Raw genomic sequence first — 22,851 nt, 5'->3', positions numbered from 1 at the left:
TTATTATTTGTGCCCTGGTCCTATAAGAGCTCTTTGTCACTTCCCACGAGCCGGGTTGTGACAAAAACTCAAACTCATTCTTATGTTTAATAAATGTATCGTATAGTGTGTGTGTGGCAGGCTTACAATGATGTAAAAAACAACATTTTAGAGTGTGCTGACCCTGGTGCTAGAGGGGGTATGCTGACCCAGGTGCTAGAGGGCGAGGGTATGCTGACCCTGGTTCTAGAGGGGGTATGCTGACCCTGGTGCTAGAGGGCGAGGGTATGCTGACCCTGGTTCTAGAGGGCGAGGGTATGCTGACCCTGGTGCTAGAGGGCGAGGGTATGCTGACCCTGGTGCTAGAGGGCGAGGATATGCTGACCCTGGTGCTAGAGGGCGAGGGTATGCTGACCCTGGTGCTAGAGGGCGAGGGTATGCTGACCCTGGTGCTAGAGGGCGAGGGTATGCTGACCCTGGTGCTAGAGGGGGTATGCTGACCCTGGTTCTAGAGGGGTTATGCTGACCCTGGTGCTAGAGGGTGAGGGTATGCTGACCCTGGTGCTAGAGGGGGTATGCTGACCCTGGTGCTAGAGGGGTATGCTGACCCTGGTGGTAAAGGGGGTATGCTGACCCTGGTGCTAGAGGGCGAGGGTATGCTGATCCTGGTGCTAGAGGGCAAGGGTATGCTGACCCTGGTGCTAGAGGGCGAGGGTATGCTGACCCTGGTGCTAGAGGGGGTATGCTGACCCTGGTTCTAGAGGGGGTATGCTGACCCTGGTGCTAGAGGGGGTACGCTGACCCTGGTACTAGAGGGGGTACGCTGACCCTGGTGCTAGAGGGGGTATGCTGACCCTGGTTCTAGATGGGGTATGCTGACCCTGGTTCTAGAGAGGGTATGCTGACCCTGGTGCTAAAGGGGATCAACTGACCCTGGTTCTAGATGGGGTATGCTGACCCTGGTTCTAGAGAGGGTATGCTGACCCTGGTGCTAGAGGGGGTATGCTGACCCTGGTTCTAGAGGGGGTATGCTGACCCTGGTACTAGAGGGGTACACTGACCCTTGTTCTAGAGGGGGGGGGGGTACACTGACCCTGGTGCTAGAGGGGGTACGCTGACACTGGTGCTAGAGGGGGTACGCTGACCCTGGTGGTAGAGTAGCTTCCTGTAACTGGCGACAGAGCGCACAGGAGACTTTCGACCAACAACCCAAACCATCTCCACGTTCCGCAACTCAAACTGAGCCGAGGTACTGTCACCCGGGAGAGGATGCTAACTATCGGAAACACCAAGACACCCTAAAGAATGCTATGCAATTGTAAAGAGAACATGCATGGGAACAGTGCTAGCCGTCCCCTAGTCTCACACACAAGCTAATTGGAGCGAGGGCAGCCTGAGCACGAGCCGAGCCGAGACATACAAGACATACAATCCTTCCGGGTTGGAGCGAGCGGTCGCATCGCACTTCGGTCCGCAGGTTGTATAACTTTTTCATTACATTTCATTATAGTACAATGGTTGATTTGTCTAATCTTAGCAATTTCTTCTTAGCTAGCTACATAGCCGTCCTTGTATCAGAGATAATTGCACAATTATCGTATTTCGTCGCCCTAACGTAGCCTTACTGCTATTCGCCCAGGAGCTAGCAAACGCTAGCTAACGCCCACAGATTAGCATCACTGTAGTATATAGTGCTATTCACTCAACTGAACGACTTGATTAGTTTAGTGTTAGCTAGCTACATAGCTGTCTTTGTTTCCAAGATAATTGTGTAGTTTAGAGTGTGTAGTCTTGGAGTGATTATTTTAATTCACTGAGGTTCGCTAGCCAGCTATTTGTCGTCCTTAACGTAGGAGACTCTGCTAGCTAGCCAACAGCTAACAGCTAACAGCTAGCCAACATCACCACACACACGTCTACTGAATCGAATTCAACAACCCGGTCAGGTAGTATCACATTTTCATTTCATTTCATTACAGTACAACGGTTTGATTTGTTTGATCGTAGCTAGCTACATAGCTAGCTACATAGCCGTCTTTGTTTCAAAGATAATTGTGTAGTCTAGAGCGATTTCCTAGGTTAGCTAGCCAGCTATTGTCGTTCTTTTAACGCAACGTAACGTAAACAACACTGGTAGCTAGCCCGCTAGCCCCCGAATAGTAGCACTGTAGAAACTATTACACTCAACGGAACGACTTGATTAGTGTAGTGTCAACAACGCAGCTACTGCCAGCTAGCCTACTTCAGCAGTACTGTATCATTTTAATCATTTTTAGTCAATAAGATTCTTGCTACGTAAGCTTAACTTTCTGAACATTCGAGACGTGTAGTCCACTTGTCATTCCAATCCCCTTGCATTAGCGTAGCCTCTTCTGTAGCCTGTCAACTATGTGTCTGTCTATCCCTGTTCTCTCCTCTCTGCACAGACCATACAAACGCTCCACACCGCGTGGCCGCGGCCACCCTAATCTGGTGGTCCCAGCGCGTACGACCCACGTGGAGTTCCAGGTCTCCGGTAGCCTCTGGAACTGCCGATCTGCGGCCAACAAGGCAGAGTTCATCTCAGCCTATGCCTCCCTCCAGTCCTCGACTTCTTGGCACTGACGGAAACATGGATCACCACAGATAACACTGCTACTCCTACTGCTCTCTCCTCGTCCGCCCACGTGTTCTCGCACACCCCGAGAGCTTCTGGTCAGCGGGTGGTGGCACCGGGATCCTCATCTCTCCCAAGTGGTCTTTCTCTTCTCCCTTACCCATCTGTCTATCGCCCCTTGAATTCCATGCTGTCACAGTTACCAGCCCTTTCAAGCTTAACATCCTTATCATTTATCGCCCTCCAGGTTCCCTTGGAGAGTTCATCAATGAGCTTGATGCCTTGATAAGCTCCTTTCCTGAGGACGGCTCACCTCTCACAGTTCTGGGCGACTTTAACCTCCCCCACGTCTACCTTTGACTCATTCCTCTCTGCCTCCTTTTTCCACTCCTCTCCTCTTTTGACCTCACCCTCTCACCTTCCCCCTACTCACAAGGCAGGCAATACGCTTGACCTCATCTTTACTAGATGCTGTTCTTCCACTAACCTCATTGCAACTCCTCCAAGTCTCCGACCACTACCTTGTATCCTTTTCCTCTCGCTCTCATCCAACACTTCCCACACTGCCCCTACTGGATGGTATCGCGCCGTCCCAACCTTCGCTCTCTCTCCCCCGCTACTCTCTCCTCTTCCATCCTATCATCTCTTCCCTCTGCTCAAACTTTCTCCAACCTATCTCCTGATTCTGCCTCCTCAACCCTCCTCTCCTCCCTTTCTGCATCCTTTGACTCTCTATGTCCCCTATCCTCCAGGCCGGCTCGGTCCTCCCTCCCGCTCCGTGGCTCGACGACTCATTGCGAGCTCACAGAACAGGGCTCCGGGGCAGCCGAGCGAAATGGAGGAAAACTCGCCTCCCTGCGGACCTGGCATCCTTTCACTCCCCTCCTCTCTACATTTTCCTCCTCTGTCTCTGCTGCCAAAGCCACTTTCTACCATTCTAAATTCCAAGCATCTGCCTCTAACCCTAGGAAGCTCTTTGCCACCTTCTCCTCCCTCCTGAATCCTCCCCCCTCCTCCCTCTCTGCAGATGACTTCTCACAACCATTTTGAAAAGAAGGTCGACGACATCCGATCCTCGCTTTGCTAAGTCAAACGACACCGCTGGTTCTGCTCTACACTGCCCTACCCTATGCCTGACCTCTTTCTCCCTCTCTCTCCAGATGAAATCTCGCGTCTTGTGACGGCCGGCCGCCCAACAACCTGCCCGCTGACCCTATCCCCTCCCTCTTCTCCAGACCATTTCCGGAGACCTTCTCCCCTTACCTCACCTCGCTCATCAACTCATCCCTGACCGCTGGCTACGTCCCTTCCGTCTTCAAGAGAGCGAGAGTTGCACCCCTTCTGAAAAACCTACACTCGATCCCTCCGATGTCAACAACTACAGACCAGTATCCCTTCTCTCTTTTCTCTCCAAAACTCTTGAGCGTGCCGTCCTTGGCCAGCTCTACCGCTATCTCTCTCAGAATTACCTTCTTGATCCAAATCAGTCAGGTTTCAAGACTAGTCATTCAACTGAGACTGCTCTTCTCTGTATCACGGAGGCGCTCCGCACTGCTAAAGCTAACTCTCTCCTCTGCTCTCATCCTTCTAGACCTATCGGCTGCCTTCGATACTGTGAACCATCAGATCCTCCTCTCCACCCTCTCCGAGTTGGGCATCTCCGGCGCGCCCACGCTTGGTTGCGTCCTACCTGACAGGTCGCTCCTACCAGGTGGCGTGGCGAGAATCTGTCTCCTCACCACGCGCTCTCACCACTGGTGTCCCCCAGGGCTCTGTTCTAGGCCCTCTTATTCTCGCTATACACCAAGTCACTTGGCTCTGTCATAACCTCACATGGTCTCTCCTATCATTGCTATGCAGACGACACACAATTAATCTTCCCTTTCCCCTTCTGATGACCAGGTGGCGAATCGCATCTCTGCATGTCTGGCAGACATATCAGTGTGGATGATGGATCACCACCTCAAGCTGAACCTCAGCAAGACGGAGCTCCTCTTCCTCCCGGGAAGGACTGCCCGTTCCATGATCTCGCCATCACGGTTGACAACTCCATTGTGTCCTCCTCCCAGAGCGCTAAGAACCTTGGCGTGATCCTGGACAACACCCTGTCGTTCTCAACTAACATCAAGGCGGTGTCCCGTTCCTGTAGGTTCATGCTCTACAACATCCGCAGAGTACGACCCTGCCTCACACAGGAAGCGGCGCAGGTCCTAATCCAGGCACTTGTCATCTCCCGTCTTGATTACTGCAACTCGCTGTTGGCTGGGCTCCCTGCCTGTGCCATTAAACCCCTACAACTCATCCAGAACGCCGCAGCCCGTCTGGTGTTCAACCTTCCCAAGTTCTCTCACGTCACCCCGCTCCTCCGCTCTCTCCACTGGCTTCCAGTTGAAGCTCGCATCCGCTACAAGACCATGGTGCTTGCCTACGGAGCTGTGAGGGGAACGGCACCTCAGTACCTCCAGGCTCTGATCAGGCCCTACACCCAAACAAGGGCACTGCGTTCATCCACCTCTGGCCTGCTCGCCTCCCTACCACTGAGGAAGTACAGTTCCCGCTCAGCCCAGTCAAAACTGTTCGCTGCTCTGGCCCCCCAATGGTGGAACAAACTCCCTCACGACGCCAGGACAGCGGAGTCAATCACCACCTTCCGGAGACACCTGAAACCCCACCTCTTCAAGGAATACCTAGGATAGGGGTAAGTAATCCTTCTCACCCCCCCTAAAAAGATTTAGATGCACTATTGTAAAGTGGCTGTTCCACTGGATGTCATAAGGTGTATGCACCAATTTGTAAGTCGCTCTGGATAAGAGCGTCTGCTAAATGACTTAAATGTAATGTAAATGTAAACAAATGTCAGTATCTTTTTATTCATCACAAAAACCGAACTCGTTACAGTCGCGTCAGCCATCTTTTTTTCTTGTTTTGTTTAAGTAGTGTGAATCGTTTCTGTTCACTGATGAAGAACGGAACAATGGAAGGAAGGAATGAATTCGAGCCTCACGCTTATCACCTCTGGAAGGGCGGGGCTTCCAGCGAGGCTTGGATTTCATTGGCCCTCGTCAGGTGTGATTTGTAGATCCTTCAGCCGAAGTCGCAAGAGTGCGTTTCCCCATAGTATGTTGCCTGACTGAAAGAGAACATTTACTCCAAACGTAATCTTGATTAATTAATTAAACCATAACTAAATTCTTACGTAAATGTTATGGTTTATGGTGTTGCCATGCCAATCCGAATAGACTGCAAAAAACACGTCTATACATTATGATTGTAAAGCGGAGTCCTTCCTTCCAACTGCTTCTTCTTTTTCTTTTTTCTACAGAGAGACAGACTGAACTACAACTTCTGTTTATGAACAAATTTGAACTTGTCATCGAAACAAATCCTGAGTAAGGAGGACAAACCTGTCCTCCTTGCCATAAAACACTGAGTCAGGAACACCAAGAGTCAGGAAGAACAAACACCCACTTTTCCCCTGAACCTGTGTGTTCAGATTCAGAGGAAAAGTGAGTGTTTGGCCAAACTCCACACTTTCACAATAGTATCTCTGAGCCAACACTTGTTAATTAATTAGGGAGAAACTATTCAGTGGTGGAGAGAGTCAGGGAGAGAAAAAGAGGGAGACAGAGAGGATAGAGAGTGAAAGAGGGGAGAGAGGGAGACAGAGAGGATAGAGAGTGAAAGAGGGGAGAGAGGGAGACAGAGAGGATAGAGAGTGAAAGAGGGGAGAGAGGGAGACAGAGAGGATAGAGAGTGAAAGAGGGGAGAGAGGGAGACAGAGAGAGAAAGAGTCAGGGAGAGAAAAATAGGGAGACAGAGAGGATAGAGAGTGAAAGAGGGGAGAGAGGGAGACAGAGAGGATAGAGAGTGAAAGAGGGGAGAGAGGGAGACAGAGAGAGAAAGAGTCAGGGAGAGAAAAATAGGGAGACAGAGAGGATAGAGAGTGAAAGAGGGGAGAGAGGGAGACAGAGAGGATAGAGAGTGAAAGAGGGGAGAGAGGGAGACAGAGAGAGAAAGAGTCAGGGAGAGAAAAATAGGGAGACAGAGAGGATAGAGAGTGAAAGAGGGGAGAGAGGGAGACAGAGAGGATAGAGAGTGAAAGAGGGGAGAGAGGGAGACAGAGAGAGAAAGAGTCAGGGAGAGAAAAATAGGGAGACAGAGAGGATAGAGAGTGAAAGACGGGAGAGAGGAGAGGGAGACAGACAGAGAGATAGAGAGTGAAAGAGGGAGAGAGGGAGACAGAGAGAGAGAAAGAGTCAGGGAGAGAACAATAGGGAGACAGAGAGGATAGAGAGTGAAAGAGGGAGAGAGGGAGACAGAGAGAGAGAAAGAGTCAGGGAGAGAAAAATAGGGAGACAGAGAGGATAGAGAGTGAAAGAGGGAGAGAGGGAGACAGAGAGAGAGAAAGAGTCAGGGAGAGAAAAATAGGAGACAGAGAGGATAGAGAGTGAAAGATGGGAGAGAGGGAGACAGAGAGAGAGAAAGAGTCAGGGAGAGGGAGAGAGGGAGAGAGGGAGACAGAGAGAGAGAAAGAGTCAGGGAGAGAAAAAGAGGGAGACAGAGAGGTTAGAGAGTGAAAGATGGGAGAGAGGGAGACAGAGAGAGAAAAAGTCAGGGATAGAGGAGAGAGGGAGAGAGGGAGACAGAGAGGTTAGAGAGTGAAAGAGGGGAGAGAGGGAGACAGAGAGAGAAAGAGTCAGGGAGAGAAAAAGAGGGAGACAGAGAGGATAGAGAGTGAAAGAGGGGAGAGAGGGAGACAGAGAGAGAGAAAGAGTCAGGGATAGAGGAGAGAGGGAGAGAGGGAGACAGAGAGGTTAGAGAGTGAAAGATGGGAGAGAGAGAGACAGAGAGAGAGAAAGAGTCAGGGAGAGAGGAGAGAGGGAGAGATGGAGACAGAGAGAGAGAAAGAGTCAGGGAGAGAAAAAGAGGGAGACAGAGAGGTTAGAGAGTGAAAGATGGGAGAGAGGGAGACAGAGAGAGAAAGAGTCAGGGAGAGAGGAGAGAGGGAGACAGAGAGGTTAGAGAGTGAAAGAGGGGAGAGAGGGAGACAGAGAGAGAAAGAGTCAGGGAGAGAAAAAGAGGGAGACAGAGAGGATAGAGAGTGAAAGAGGGGAGAGAGGGAGACAGAGAGAGAGAAAGAGTCAGGGAGAGAGGAGAGAGGGAGACATATAGAGAGAAAGAGTCAGGGAGAGTGAAAGAGGGGAGAGAAAGAGAAAGAGGGGAGAGAAAGAGAGGAGAGAGAGAAAGAGAGGAGAGAGAGAGAGAGAGAGAGAGAGAGAGAGAGAGAGAGAGAGAGAGAGAGAGAGAGAGAGAGAGAGAGAGAGAGAGAGAGAGAGAGAAAGGGAGGAGAGAGAGAGGGAGAGAGAGAGAAAGAGAGGAGAGAGAGAGAAAGAGACAGACAGAGAGAAAGAGAGGAGAGAGAGAGAGAGAGAGAGAGAGAGATTAGAGATGGGGAGAGAGAGAGAGAAAGAGAGGAGAGGAGAGAGAGAGGAGAGAGAGAGAAAGAGACAGAGAGAGAGAAAGATGGGCTTCTTTAAGTGATGTAAGCTCCAGGGGATGTTTGACCTGTGTGGGCTGACAACAACACACTCGTTTCATCTGTGTGTCTGTGTGTAAGTGTGTGTGTCTGTGTGTAAGTGTGTGTGTACTTTATTATAGCGTGTCATCTCCTGCCTCCTCGGCTGCATACCTATTGAATACCTGCCCAAGAGGAGAGGGCCTCTGTCTTTGCATGCAGGTAACCGAGGCAATGGGACAGGAAGTGATACGGAAGAAGCAGCCGAGGCGAGCCATTTTGGGGAAAGGAGATACTCTTTACCCAGAATTCTGGTTCTGCCATTTGTTGTGCAAGTTGTGACAGGGATGTGTTGAAAGGGTATAAAGCATCCTGAACTTTCACTGCAATCCTGAAGAGAAGACGAACTAGAGTTCACTGTAAATCCTGAAGAGAAGACGAACTAGAGTTCACTGTAATCCTGAAGAGAAGACGAACTAGAGTTCACTGTAATCCTGAAGAGAAGACGAACTAGAGTTCACTGTAATCCTGAAGAGAAGACGAACTAGAGTTCACTGTAAATCCTGAAGAGAAGACGAACTAGAATTCACTGTAATCCTGAAGAGAAGACGAACTAGAGTTCACTGTAATCCTGAAGAGAAGACGAACTAGAGTTCACTGTAATCCTGAAGAGAAGACGAACTAGAGTTCACTGTAATCCTGAAGAGAAGACGAACTAGAGTTCACTGTAAATCCTGAAGAGAAGACGAACTAGAGTTCACTGTAATCCTGAAGAGAAGACGAACTAGAGTTCACTGTAATCCTGAAGAGAAGACGAACTAGAGTTCACTGTAATCCTAAAGAGAAGACGAACTAGAGTTCACTGTAATCCTGAAGAGAAGACAAACTAGAGTTCACTGTAATCCTGAAGAGAAGACGAACTAGAGTTCACTGTAATCCTGAAGAGAAGACGAACTAGAGTTCACTGTAATCCCCTGAAAGAGAAGACGAACTAGAGTTCACTGTAATCCTGAAGAAGACAAACTAGAGTTCACTGGACGGCTACAACACACTTAGAAAAAAAACCCCACAAGATGTCAGGACCAAAACAGACTGTGAGGTGAGTATCCTGCAACTGTGTGTCTGTGTGTCCGTGTGGGTCTTTACGGTCCTTACACATAATCTGGTAACACTTAACAATGTCATAATATGTCATAATAGCTGGCGCTGTCATGACCCATATATTTACACCTGTATATATATATATATATTGCGTTATTTTATGACTCGTTATGGACATCTACAAAAGAGTGTCAACCCCCAACATTTATTCATATCAGTTTTACCCTGACAAGAAGTTTCCTTTCATTTCATTTTAAAGTTTTATTTTTATTTATATCCCTTTGTTGTCGTTGTGAATTCTTTACGGGCGTTTAAAAAGCACTATGACACTTCCTGTGTCCTGCTTTACTTGGACGAAGAAAGTACCACTTTATGACACCGTCGAGAAGCATTATGACATCATAATCGCATAGGCCAGATGGGCCAATCACGTACATGTACATGTCCTCATATCAGTCATCAGTCAACAAAGAGAATGTCTTGTCCTGCTCCTGAAATCTGCTCCGACATTCATCCCAGTCATCAGCACACAGAGCATATATATATATATATATATATATAACATAGACATACTGTTGACACACGGGCTATGGTGTAATGGAATGTTTTGCCTCGTGGTAGGTTTAGTGGTGTTTTGACACTCTTATGTAGGTGTCATAACCAGCCATAAAATAACACAATATATTTCACAACAAAAAGGTGTAAATATATTTGTCATAACAGAGCATGACCAGTTGACCGAGCTGTTATGACATGGTTATGACATGGTTATGACATGGTTATGACCTGGTTTGGTCATGGTTATGACCTGGTTAGGTCATGGTTATGACCTGGTTATGACCTGGTTATGACCTGGTTATGACATGGTTATGACCAGTTAGGTCATGGTTATGACATGGTTATGACCAGTTAGGTCATGGTTATGACATGGTTATGACCTGGTTATGACCTGGTTATGACATGGTTATGACCTGGTTATGACATGGTAATGACATGGTTATGACATGGTTATGACATGGTTATGACATGGTTATGACATGGTAATGACATGGTTATGACATGGTTATGACTAGTTAGGTCATGGTTATGACATGGTTATGACCAGTTAGGTCATGGTTATGACATGGTTATGACCAGTTAGGTCATGGTTATGACATGGTTATGACATGGTTATGACCTGGTTATGACCTGGTTATGACATGGTTATGACCTGGTTATGACCTGGTTATGACATGGTTATGACATGGTTATGACATGGTTATGACATGGTTATGACTAGTTAGGTCATGGTTATGACATGGTTATGACATGGTTATGACTAGTTAGGTCATGGTTATGACATGGTTATGACATGGTTATGACATGGTCAGAGGCAGTAGGGATGACCAGGGATGTTCTCTGTTTAGTGAGTCCTCCAGATCAGAGGCAGTAGGGATGACCAGGGATGTTCTCTGTTTTAGTGAGTCCTCCAGATCAGAGGCAGTAGGGATGACCAGGGATGTTCTCTGTTTAGTGAGTCTGCTGCCAGATCAGAGGCAGTAGGGATGACCAGGGATGTTCTCTGTTTAGTGAGTCCTCCAGATCAGAGGCAGTAGGGATGACCAGGGATGTTCTCTGTTTAGTGAGTCCTCAGATCAGAGGCAGTAGGGATGACCAGGGATGTTCTCTGTTTAGTGAGTCCTCCAGATCAGAGGCAGTAGGGATGACCAGGGATGTTCTCTGTTTAGTGAGTCCTCCAGATCAGAGGGCAGTAGGGATGACCAGGGATGTTCTCTGTTTAGTGAGTCCTCCCAGATCAGAGGCAGTAGGGATGACCAGGGATGTTCTCTGTTTAGTGAGTCCTCCAGATCAGAGGCAGTAGTGATGACCAGGGATGTGCTCTGTTTAGTGAGTCCTCCAGATCAGAGGCAGTAGGGTGACCAGGATGTTCTCTGTTTAGTGAGTCCTCCAGATCAGAGGCAGTAGGGATGACTTGGGATGTTCTCTGTTTAGTGAGTCCTCCAGATCAGAGGCAGTAGGGATGACCAGGGATGTTCTCTGTTTAGTGAGTCCTCCAGATCAGAGGCAGTAGGGATGACCAGGGATGTTCTCTGTTTAGTGAGTCCTCCAGATCAGAGGCAGTAGGGATGACCAGGGATGTTCTCTGTTTAGTGAGTCCTCCAGACCAGAGGCAGTAGGGATGACCAGGGATGTTCTCTGTTTAGTGAGTCCTCAGATCAGAGGCAGTAGGGATGACCAGGGATGTTCTCTGTTTAGTGAGTCCTCCAGATCAGAGGCAGTAGGGATGACCAGGGATGTTCTCTGTTTAGTGAGTCCTCCAGATCAGAGGCAGTAGGGATGACCAGGGATGTTCTCTGTTTAGTGAGTCCTCCAGATCAGAGGCAGTAGGGATGACCAGGGATGTTCTCTGTTTAGTGAGTCCTCCAGATCAGAGGCAGTAGGGATGACCAGGGATGTTCTCTGTTTAGTGAGTCCTCCAGATCAGAGGTACTAGGGATGACCAGGGATGTTCTCTGTTTAGTGAGTCCTCCAGATCAGAGGCAGGAGAGATGACCAGGGATGTTCTCTGTTTAGTGAGTCCTCCAGATCAGAGGCAGTAGTGATGACCAGGGATGTTCTCTGTTTAGTGAGTCCTCCAGATCAGAGGCAGTAGGGATGACCAGGGATGTTCTCTGTTTAGTGAGTCCTCCAGATCAGAGGCAGTAGTGATGACCAGGGATGTTCTCTGTTTAGTGAGTCCTCCAGATCAGAGGCAGTAGTGATGACCAGGGATGTTCTCTGTTTAGTGAGTCCTCCAGATCAGAGGCAGTAGTGATGACCAGGGATGTTCTCTGTTTAGTGAGTCCTCCAGATCAGAGGCAGTAGTGATGACCAGGGATGTTCTCTGTTTAGTGAGTCCTCCAGATCAGAGGCAGTAGGGATGACCAGGGATGTTCTCTGTTTAGTGAGTCTGCCAGATCAGAGGCTGTAGGGATGGACCAGGGATGTTCTCTGTTTAGTGAGTCCTCCAGATCAGAGGCAGTAGGGATGACCAGGATGTTCTCTGTTTAGTGAGTCCTCCAGATCAGAGGCAGTAGGGATGACCAGGAATGTTCTCTGTTTACTGAGTCCGCCAGATCAGAGGTAGTAGGAGATGACCAGGGATGTTCTCTTGAACTTTGCGACCTTTTGCCACATTTCAGGCTTCAAACATAAAGATATAAAACTGTATTTTTTTTTGTGAAGAATCAACAACAAGTGGGACACAATCATGAAGTGGAACGACATTTATTGGATATTTCAAACTTTTTTAACAAATCAAAAACTGAAAAATTGGGCGTGCAAAATGATGATTATTACTGATATATACCATGGTAGATGTGGATCATGGAAATACCCTTTTTGTGTTGTGTTTTTTATTAAAAAAATTTAAACAAAATTTTCCCCACGATTTCGTGGTATCCGTCCTGTCCCATTGCTGCAACTGCAACCGGCCCGTGCACGATGGGACAGGAACATCACTGCCGGCCGAAACCCTCCCCTAACCCGGACGACACTGGGCCAATTGTGCACCACCCCATGGGTCACCCGGTCACGACCGGCTGCGACAAAGCCTGGACTTGAACCAGGATCTCTAGTGGCACAGATAGCACTGCGATGCAGTGCATTAGCCTCTTTGGGCTAGGGGGCGGTATTTTGACATTCAGATGAAAAGCGTGCCCAAAGTAAACTGCCTGCTACTCAGGCTCAGAAGCTAGGATATGCACATACTTAGTAGATTTGGATAGAAAACACTCCAAAGTTTCAAAAAATGCATCCCACCACTAATTTCAATGGTTGGCACTATTATAATAAGGTGAAGTCCTCCCAGATTGCACTAGATGTCAACAGTCTTTTTTTTTTTTTAAATGAGGGAGAAGTTGTAGTTTTTCTAAGTGGCTCCCATTTTGGCTGTAGTCCAATGAGCGTGGAGGAAAGCACATTCTTTGTTATTTACTTCTCTGACCAAGGCCCTTCTTATGTAAATAAGGTATTTCTGCTTTTTTTTTTTTTTTCAATACATTTGCATTTTTTTCCTAAAAACCTGTTTTTGCTTTGTCATTATGTAGTATTGTGTGTAGATTTACGAGGAAATACATTTTTATTTAATCCATTTTAGAATAAGGCTGTGACGTAACAAAATGTGGGAAAAGTCAATACTTTCCGAATGCACTGTACATTGATGAATTTACACGAAACAAAAATATAAACAAACACAACATGGAAAGGTCCCATGTTTCATGAGCAGAAATTAAGATCCCAGAAATGTTTCATACACCTAAAAAGGTTTGCCACAAATTTGTTTACATCCCTGTTAGTGAGCATTTCTCCTTTGTCAAGATAATCCATTTACCTGACAGGTGTGGCATATCAAGAAGCTGTTTAAACAGCCTGATCATTACACTGGTGCGCCTTGTGCTGGTGGACAATAAAAGGCAACTTTGAAATGTGCAGTTTTTGTCACACAACACAATACCACAGATGTCTCAAGTTGAGGCAGCATCCAATTGGCATGCTGACTGAAGGAATGTCCACCAGAGCCATTTCCAGATATTTTAATGTTCCATTCTCTACCATAAGCCGCCTCCAACGTCATTTTATAGAATTTGTGAGTACATCCAACCGGCCACACAACCACAGAACATGTGTAACCTATCACATCCTGCGGGAAACAGACCATAATAATACATTGTAAACAACTACAATGCTTTCACGTTTCACTACACGCTGTTAGTACAAAACCATGGTATGTTTTTTTCATTGTGCTACCATGGTAACGAATGCACCAATTTGTAAGTCGCTCTGGATAAGAGCGTCTGCTAAATGACTTAAATGTAAATGTAAATGTAACTAGTACAATTAACAAAAATATAAATGTTTTTTTCATTGTGCTACCATGGTTTATTTGTGCTACCATGGTTTATTTGTGCTACCATGGTAACTAGTACAATTAACAAAAAATATAAATGGTTTTTTCATTGCACTACCATGGTTTATTTGTGCTACCATGGTTTATTTGTGCTACCATGGTAACTAGTACAATTAACAAAAATATAAATGTTTGTTTTCATTGCACTACAATGGTTTATTTGTGCTACCATGGTTTATTTGTGCTACCATGGTTTATTTGTGCTACCATGGTAACTAGTACAATTAACAAAAATATACATGTTTTTTTGTCACTATCATGGCAAGAAAGCATCATAGTACTGGTGTAAATACCATGGTATTTTCCTGCCATGGTAGTAACCAACAAACCAATATAGTACCATAGTATTTTTGTCATTGTACTACCTAATGTTATTGTATGACTTTGAATCTACACAACACAGCATATACCAGTATGTCAAAACCCCAACGTCGTGTGACGTAGCGTATGTGAGTGTTTGGTGGAGCAGGGAGAAGAGCATTCTGCCTCTGAACTCCAGTATTGTTAGGATACAATTGTTCTCGATACAGCTCTTCAACAGTTTTGGACCTTTCCCACCATTATGAACAGCTCCTCCATTTTGAACAGCTTCTCCATTCTGAACAGCTCCTCCATTTTGAAAAGCCCTTCCATTTTGAACAGCTCCTCCATTTTGAAAAGCCCTTCCATTTTGAACAGCTCCTCCATTTTGAAAAGCCCTTCCATTTTGAACAGCTCCTCCATTTTGAAAAGCCCTTCCATTTTGAACAGCTCCTCCATTTTGAAAAGCCCTTCCATTTTGAACAGCCCTTCCATTTTGAACAGCTCCTCCATTTTGAAAAGCCCTTCCATTTTGAACAGCCCTTCCATTTTGAACAGCCCTTCCATTTTGAAAAGCCCTTCCATTTTGAACAGCTCCTCCATTTTGAACAGCTCCTCCATTTTGAACAGCTCCTCCATTTTGAACAGCTCCTCCATTTTGAACAGCTCCTCCATTTTGAACAGCTCCTCCATTTTGAACAGCTCCTCCATTTTGAACAGCTCCTCCATTTTGAACAGCTCCTCCATTTTGAACAGCTCCTCCATTTTGAACAGCTCCTCCATTCTGAACAGCTCCTGTGCCAGGATAAACATACTCATTTAACATAGTCCCCTTTTTTTTGACTGTGTTTGTTCTGTGCTTTTCAATGTTAAACATTTTTTTAAAGCAACATTCCATCTTGCCTAACCACTGATCTTGGGGTGGCAGGTAGCCTAGTGGTTAGAGCGTTGGGTCAGTAACCAGCAGGTAGCCTAGTGGTTAGAGTGTTGGGTCAGTAACCAGCAGGTAGCCTAGTGGTTAGAGTGTTGGGTCAGTAACCAGCAGGTAGCCTAGTGGTTAGAGCGTTGGGTCAGTAACCACCAGGTAGCCTAGTGGTTAGAGTGTTGGGTCAGTAACCAGCAGGTAGCCTAGTGGTTAGAGCATTGGGTCAGTAACCAGCAGGTAGCCTAGTGGTTAGAGTGTTGGGTCAGTAACCAGCAGGTATCCTAGTGGTTAGAGCGTTGGGTCAGTAACCAGCAGGTAGCCTAGTGGTTAGAGCGTTGGGCCAGTAACCAGCAGGTAGCCTAGTGGTTAGAGCGTTGGGCCAGTAACCAGCAGGTAGCCTAGTGGTTAGAGTGTTGGGTCAGTAACCAGCAGGTAGCCTAGTGGTTAGAGTGTTGGGTCAGTAACCACCAGGTAGCCTAGTGGTTAGAGTGTTGGGTCAGTAACCAGCAGGTAGCCTAGTGGTTAGAGCGTTGGGTCAGTAACCAGCAGGTAGCCTAGTGGTTAGAGTGTTGGGTCAGTAACCAGCAGGTAGCCTAGTGGTTAGAGTGTTGGGTCAGTAACCAGCAGGTAGCCTAGTGGTTAGAGTGTTGGGTCAGTAACCAGCAGGTAGCCTAGTGGTTAGAGCGTTGGGTCAGTAACCACCAGGTAGCCTAGTGGTTAGAGTGTTGGGTCAGTAACCAGCAGGTAGCCTAGTGGTTAGAGCGTTGGGTCAGTAACCAGCAGGTAGCCTAGTGGTTAGAGTGTTGGGTCAGTAACCAGCAGGTAGCCTAGTGGTTAGAGTGTTGGGTCAGTAACCAGCAGGTAGCCTAGTGGTTAGAGTGTTGGGTCAGTAACCAGCAGGTAGCCTAGTGGTTAGAGTGTTGGGTCAGTAACCAGCAGGTAGCCTAGTGGTTAGAGTGTTGGGTCAGTAACCAGCAGGTAGCCTAGTGGTTAGAGTGTTGGGTCAGTAACCAGCAGGTAGCCTAGTGGTTAGAGTGTTGGGTCAGTAACCAGCAGGTAGCCTAGTGGTTAGAGTGTTGGGTCAGTAACCAGCAGGTAGCCTAGTGGTTAGAGTGTTGGGTCAGTAACCAGCAGGTAGCCTAGTGGTTAGAGTGTTGGGTCAGTAACCAGCAGGTAGCCTAGTGGTTAGAGTGTTGGGTCAGTAACCAGCAGGTAGCCTAGTGGTTAGAGCGTTGGGTCAGTAACCAGCAGGTAGCCTAGTGGTTAGAGTGTTGGGTCAGTAACCAGCAGGTAGCCTAGTGGTTAGAGCGTTGGGTCAGTAACCACCAGGTAGCCTAGTGGTTAGAGTGTTGGGTCAGTAACCAGCAGGTAGCCTAGTGGTTAGAGCGTTGGGTCAGTAACCAGCAGGTAGCCTAGTGGTTAGAGTGTTGGGTCAGTAACCAGCAGGTAGCCTAGTGGTTAGAGTGTTGGGTCAGTAACCAGCAGGTAGCCTAGTGGTTAGAGCGTTGGGTCAGTAACCAGCAGGTAGCCTAGTGGTTAGAGTGTTGGGTCAGTAACCAGCAGGTAGCCTAGTGGTTAGAGTGTTGGGTCAGTAACCAGCAGGTAGCCTAGTGGTTAGAGTGTTGGGTCAGTAACCAGCAGGTAGCCTAGTGGTTAGAGTGTTGGGTCAGTAACCAGCAGGTAGCCTAGTGGTTAGAGTGTTGGGTCAGTAACCAGCAGGTAGCCTAGTGGTTAGAGCGTTGGGTCAGTAACCAGCAAGTAGCCTAGTGGTTAGAGCGTTGGTTCAGTAACTGAAAGATTGCTGGATCAAATCCCTGAGCTGACAAGATAAAACCATCCTTCGTTCTGTCCCTGAACAAGGCAGTTAACCTGTTCCACGGTGGGATGTCATTGTAAATTAGAATTTGTTCTTTACTGGCGTGCCTAGTTAAAAATAACATGATTTAAAGCAACTTTTCATCTCACCTAGCAAGTGTCAAGCCTAATCACTAATCTGACAAGTGTCTGGACAGGTGCTGGCTTTCACCGGGCAGATCAGGAAGTACCCTACTAAGAATTCTGATAATTAGATTCTTTAAGAACTTTAGAGCCGTGTAATTGTGTTGGTGTAGAAGGATAGCAGTTAAAGGTAAAACCTTTCATTAATCTCCTTTGTTCCCGTCCCACAGACTCCACCACTCTGGTTGCAGTGCTGCTCCTCCTCCTCCTCCTCTCCACAGGGATCCAGTCAGCAAAACATTCAGACAAACTTCAACCAACACAATGGACACTCAGCCCGGACCTTGCAGAACCCAAAATCTCCACGCTGCCTGTAAATGGTGATTTATAGGATAGAAACAGCCATTGTGTGTCTTAATGCTCCAAACGGCATGGGGAAGAAGGTTTAGTGTGGGTTTAAAGGTTGGGGGAACGGGTGCTTCTTGGGAGAAAAAAAAACAGGTATTCTAATCCTGAACAAACTGGAAGGACCGCATCTAATTGTTCTTATTCTTTTTGATAATACTTGTGCAACAGAGATTTACCCATCACAACAAACGAGAGCCTTCCAGTTCAGGATTCAGATACCTGTTTCACTTGCTATTGCTGGCTATTCATTTATTATTATTTATTTTTTTTAACCTTTATTTAACCAGGCAAGTCAGTTAAGAACATATTCTTATTTTCAATGACGGCCTGGGAACAGTGGGATGACGGCCTGTTCAGGGGCAGAACGACAGATTTGTACCTTGTCAGCTCGGGGGTTTGAACTCACAACCTTCCGGTTACTAGTCCAACGCTCTAACCACTAGGCTACGCTGCCGCACACCCCACCTTGGATAGACTGAATGGAAGGGTTTTAGATTAAAGCTGCTACATGACCAGTTTGTGTTGTCGTTATTCTTTAATAAAGATCTGATTGATTGATTGATTGATTGATTTGATTTGCAGGTAGTGATATGGAGGAACCTCGTGTTCTGAGGATGTCAAGATCCTGTAAAGACGAGGATTCTGACTACTGCCTGAACGGACAGTGCATGTACCCCCTGACAGCGATACCCCTGCCTGCATGTAAAGACCACACACACACACACACACACACACACACACACACACACACACACACACACACACACACACACACACACACACACACACACACACACACACACCAGTGGAGGCTCATCAGAGGAGGAAAGGGAGGACCATCCTCCTCAGTGAATTTCATACAAATAAAAATGACATTTAAAAAAGTGTTTTCAGATAAAACGATACATCACATGCAGTTGATGTGTCGTGCATTGAAGTCCATAAAAAAAAGGGAAAAGGTGAGAGGAGGAGAGTGCATAGATGTGAGAAGGAATACAACGTGGCTGCTATGAAAGTGAACTGTGTTTGCGCGTGTGATCAGAGGTGTTTTCATTCCACCGATTCTGTTGAAAAACCTTTCTTAAACATACCTGAATTTGTCCAATAGAAAACTCTTGTTTGACTAATGGTCCGCTTGATGCAGGCAAGAGTGTACAAGGTGCTCCTACGTTGTAAACTTTCATTCGTAGGCTAGGTTGTAGCATGATGGGTAATAGGGAAAAATGTGAGCCTCGCTGTTACATTAAACTGGGTAAATGGAATATGAATGACAGTCACCCAATATGATGTAACAGAAATAAGGCCATTGATATTTAAACAAAAAATCATCCTCCCTCATCTTAAAACGGCCCCGAACGCCACTGACGGAGGTAGATACTAGTTACTGGAGGTCTATACTAGTTACTGGAGGTAGATACTAGTTACTGGAGGTAGATACTAGTTACTGGAGGTGGATACTAGTTACTGGAGGTAGATACTACTTACTGGAGGTAGATACTACTTACTGGAGGTATATACTAGTTACTGGAGGTCGATACTAGTTACTGGAGGTAGATACTAGTTACTGAAAGTAGATACTAGTTACTGGAGGTGGATACTAGTTACTGGAGGTGGATACTAGTTACTGGAGGTAGATACTAACTAGTTACTGGAGGTAGATACTAGTTACTGGAGGTAGATACTAGTTACTTACTGGAGGTATATACTAGTTACTGGAGGTATATACTAGTTACTGGAGGTCGATACTAGTTACTGGAGGTATATACTAGTTACTGGAGGTAGATACTAGTTACTGGAGGTAGATACTAGTTACTGGAGGTAGATACTACTTACTGGAGGTATATACTAGTTACTGGAGGTCGATACTAGTTACTGGAGGTAGATACTAGTTACTGAAAGTAGATACTAGTTACTGGAGGTGGATACTAGTTACTGGAGGTAGATACTAGTTACTGGAGGTATATACTAGTTACTGTAGAGTAGCACCATAAACCAGAAACAACCTTGGTTCACACACACACACACACACACACACACACACACACACACACACACACACACACACACACACACACACACACACACACACACACACACACACACACACACACACACACAGTTACTTCAAACTAATTGAGCTCGTCAACTCTCTCTCTCTCTCTGTAGGTGTGATGCTTCCTATAGCGGCGCTCGCTGTGGTCTGTTGGTCCACCAGGCGACGCTGTGCAAGTTAGCCACAACAGAGGAGGTGATTGCCATCTGCGTGGGCGTGGCCATGTTAGTGTGCTGCCTCGCTGTCGGTCTCTACTGCTGCATCAAGAGAAGGTAAGCAACTCACAGTAAAAAAATACACACACACACACACACACACATATGTGGAGCAATACAGCATCATACATGTTACAGACCCCAAGGGGGCACAAACTCACGTACGGACTCGCAGAAGGTATGTTCATAAATGCATTTTGATCAAGCAACTGTAGAGTATCCTATTGATTCCTTCTTGATGAATATGTTGGTTTCGTATTCGTCTGTAATTAATTATTATTAATTATTATATTATTATTATTAATATTATTACTTATTCATTTCATGAAGTTGGGTTTAGCTGGACGGCTAGACAGGTTCCCAATCTACCAACCTTATACCTAGATACCAAGCCATTTCAGGCTATCAATCATCAAGTTAGAGTATTTTATCAAACTATCTTACATGGCATGCCTGCTGGCAAGGTTTCTACACTTATATGATACCATATAGCATTGTGACAATTGTACTAAACTCCTAAGGCATAAAAGTTATAAATAAATCAATGTGCATCATTAATTAAAATTGAACGGGTGAAGAGGTACGAATAGATAACGTTTTGAGAATTAGGCATCATGTCTGTTGATCTGTCTGACTCTTTTCCCTCTTAGCGTCCCCTGAGACGTCTGCGTCCCACCCAGCCATCTGGAAATGCAAATGCGCTACGCCAAATGCTAATAGCACTCGTTAAAACTCAAACGTTCATTAAAACACACATGCAGGGTACTGAATTAAAGCTACACTCGTTGTGAATCTAGCCAACAAGTCAGATTTTTTAAATGCTTTTCGGCGAAAGCATGAGAAGCTATTATCTGATAGCATGCAACACCCCGAAATACCTGAAGGGGACCTAAACAAAATAATTAGCGTAGCCGGCGCTACACAAAACGCAGAAATAAAATATAAAACATTCATTACCTTTGACGAGCTTCTTTGTTGGCACTCCTATATGTCCCATAAACATCACTATTGGGTATTTTTTTCGATTAAATTGGTCCATATATACCCAAAATATCCATCTATGAAAACTGTGTGATCCAGAAAAAAACACAGTTTCAAAACGCAACGTCATTTTTTTAAATTAAAAAAGTTGCCTATAAACTTTCACAAAACACTTCAAAATGCTTTTGTAATCCAACTTTAGGTATTAGTAAACGTTAATAATCTATCAAATTGATCACGGGGCGATGTGTATTCAATTGCTCCACGTCTTCAAATCATGGTCGGAAATCTCTCTTCCAAAACATCCTGTCGGAGACCGGATGGAATGGGGTCTCTCTTCTTCGTTTGACCAAGGAACAACTCCCAGGCAATTGACAAGACTGGCGACATCGTGTGGAAGCTGTAGGACTTGTAATCTCGGCCCCATCTATTTTGCTGTGCCATAGACAATACATGCAAGTGGCGCATTGATATTTTTTCCACTTTTCGGTGATCAGTTTTCCTTGGGCTTTTCGAAGAAACACACGTTCTGTTATAGTCACAGCCGTGATTTAACCAGTTTTAGAAATGTCAGAGTGTTTGCTATCCACACATACTAATCACATGCATATACTATATTCCTGGCATGAGTAGCAGGACGCTGAAATGTTGCGCGGTTTTTAACAGAATGTTCGAAAAAGTACGCCCTTGGCTGAAGAGATTTTAAGTCTTGACTCATCACATACGCTGCTGCTGCTATCTCTTCTGTTGCCTAGACACTTTATCCCCTACCTATAGCTCTACATATCTACCCCAATTACCTCGTAACCCCTTCACATCGACTCTGTAAAGAAAATCCAGAAAATCACATTGTAGGATTTTTAATGAATTTATTTGCAAATGATGGTGGAAAATAAGTATTTGGTCAATAACAAAAGTTTATCTCAATACTTTGTTATATACCCTTTGTTGGCAATGACAGAGGTCAAACGTTTTCTGTAAGTCTTCACAAGGTTTTCACACACTGTTGCTGGTATTTTGTCCCATTCCTCCATGCAGATATCATCTAGAGCAGTGATGTTTTGGGGCTGTTGCTGGGCAACACGGACTTTCAACTCCCTCCAATGATTTTCTGTGGGGTTGAGATCTGGAGACTGGCTAGGCCACTCCAGGACCTTGAAATGCTTCTTACGAAGCCACTCCTTTGTTGCCCGGGCGGCGTGTTTGGGATCATGATGTAATACTGGAATTTTTATCGTTTGTCTCACTTTAAATGTTCTGTCTCGACCTCCTTTTCTTTCTCGCTCTCATTCTAGGTGTGAAAAACAGCCCCTTCTCTTCAAGACCTACGGTGGCTCGGAGAACTCAGTTTGAGCCCCGTCTTCATCATCTCCACCACCACCATCCTCATCGTCATCTTCATCGGCTTCATAATTACCATCATCATCATCATCATCACCACCACCACCAACCTCGTCTTGTTTTGCTGTCTCAACAATTCCATAACCGTATACTGACCACAATGTCTTCCCATATCATATCGATATTGAGGCTATTTATTGAAATATCTCAAATTAAAGTTATAATTTTTTTTTTTTTTACGTGTACATGTACATTTAATGTGTTTATTTTTGTTGTGTGTAACAAATGTCTTTCAAATCCGATCACTATTGTCTGAAGATTGATTTTCATAAAGGAGTCCTACATCACTATTACACGGGCAGGTCTACACGTTACCTCATTTAACCACCAGGTATCAGAACTACAACCGATTTGAAAATATTCCTAAAACAGCAGGGACACTATCAGTCAGCCAGGACAGGATGAAAGGATGGTACAACATGGAATCATATTCCCGATGTAAGAACTCTACAGCCCCGTTTATACCTGGTGCTAACATGCGCCTGTTGTCC

General features: G+C 45.8%; 1 pseudogene; it reads left to right on the top strand.

The window, feature by feature from the left end:
* Positions 1–554: 554 nt before the first annotated feature.
* LOC127907414 (epigen-like) lies at positions 555–22,658 on the top strand (annotated as a pseudogene).
* The last annotated feature ends 193 nt before the right edge of the window (positions 22,659–22,851 follow it).

Source organism: Oncorhynchus keta, chromosome 14, assembly GCF_023373465.1.
Source record: "Oncorhynchus keta strain PuntledgeMale-10-30-2019 chromosome 14, Oket_V2, whole genome shotgun sequence".
Taxonomy (NCBI): domain Eukaryota; kingdom Metazoa; phylum Chordata; class Actinopteri; order Salmoniformes; family Salmonidae; genus Oncorhynchus; species Oncorhynchus keta.
The sequence above is the reverse complement of the archived record's forward strand: the minus strand, read 5'-3'. Positions and strand labels throughout refer to the sequence as shown.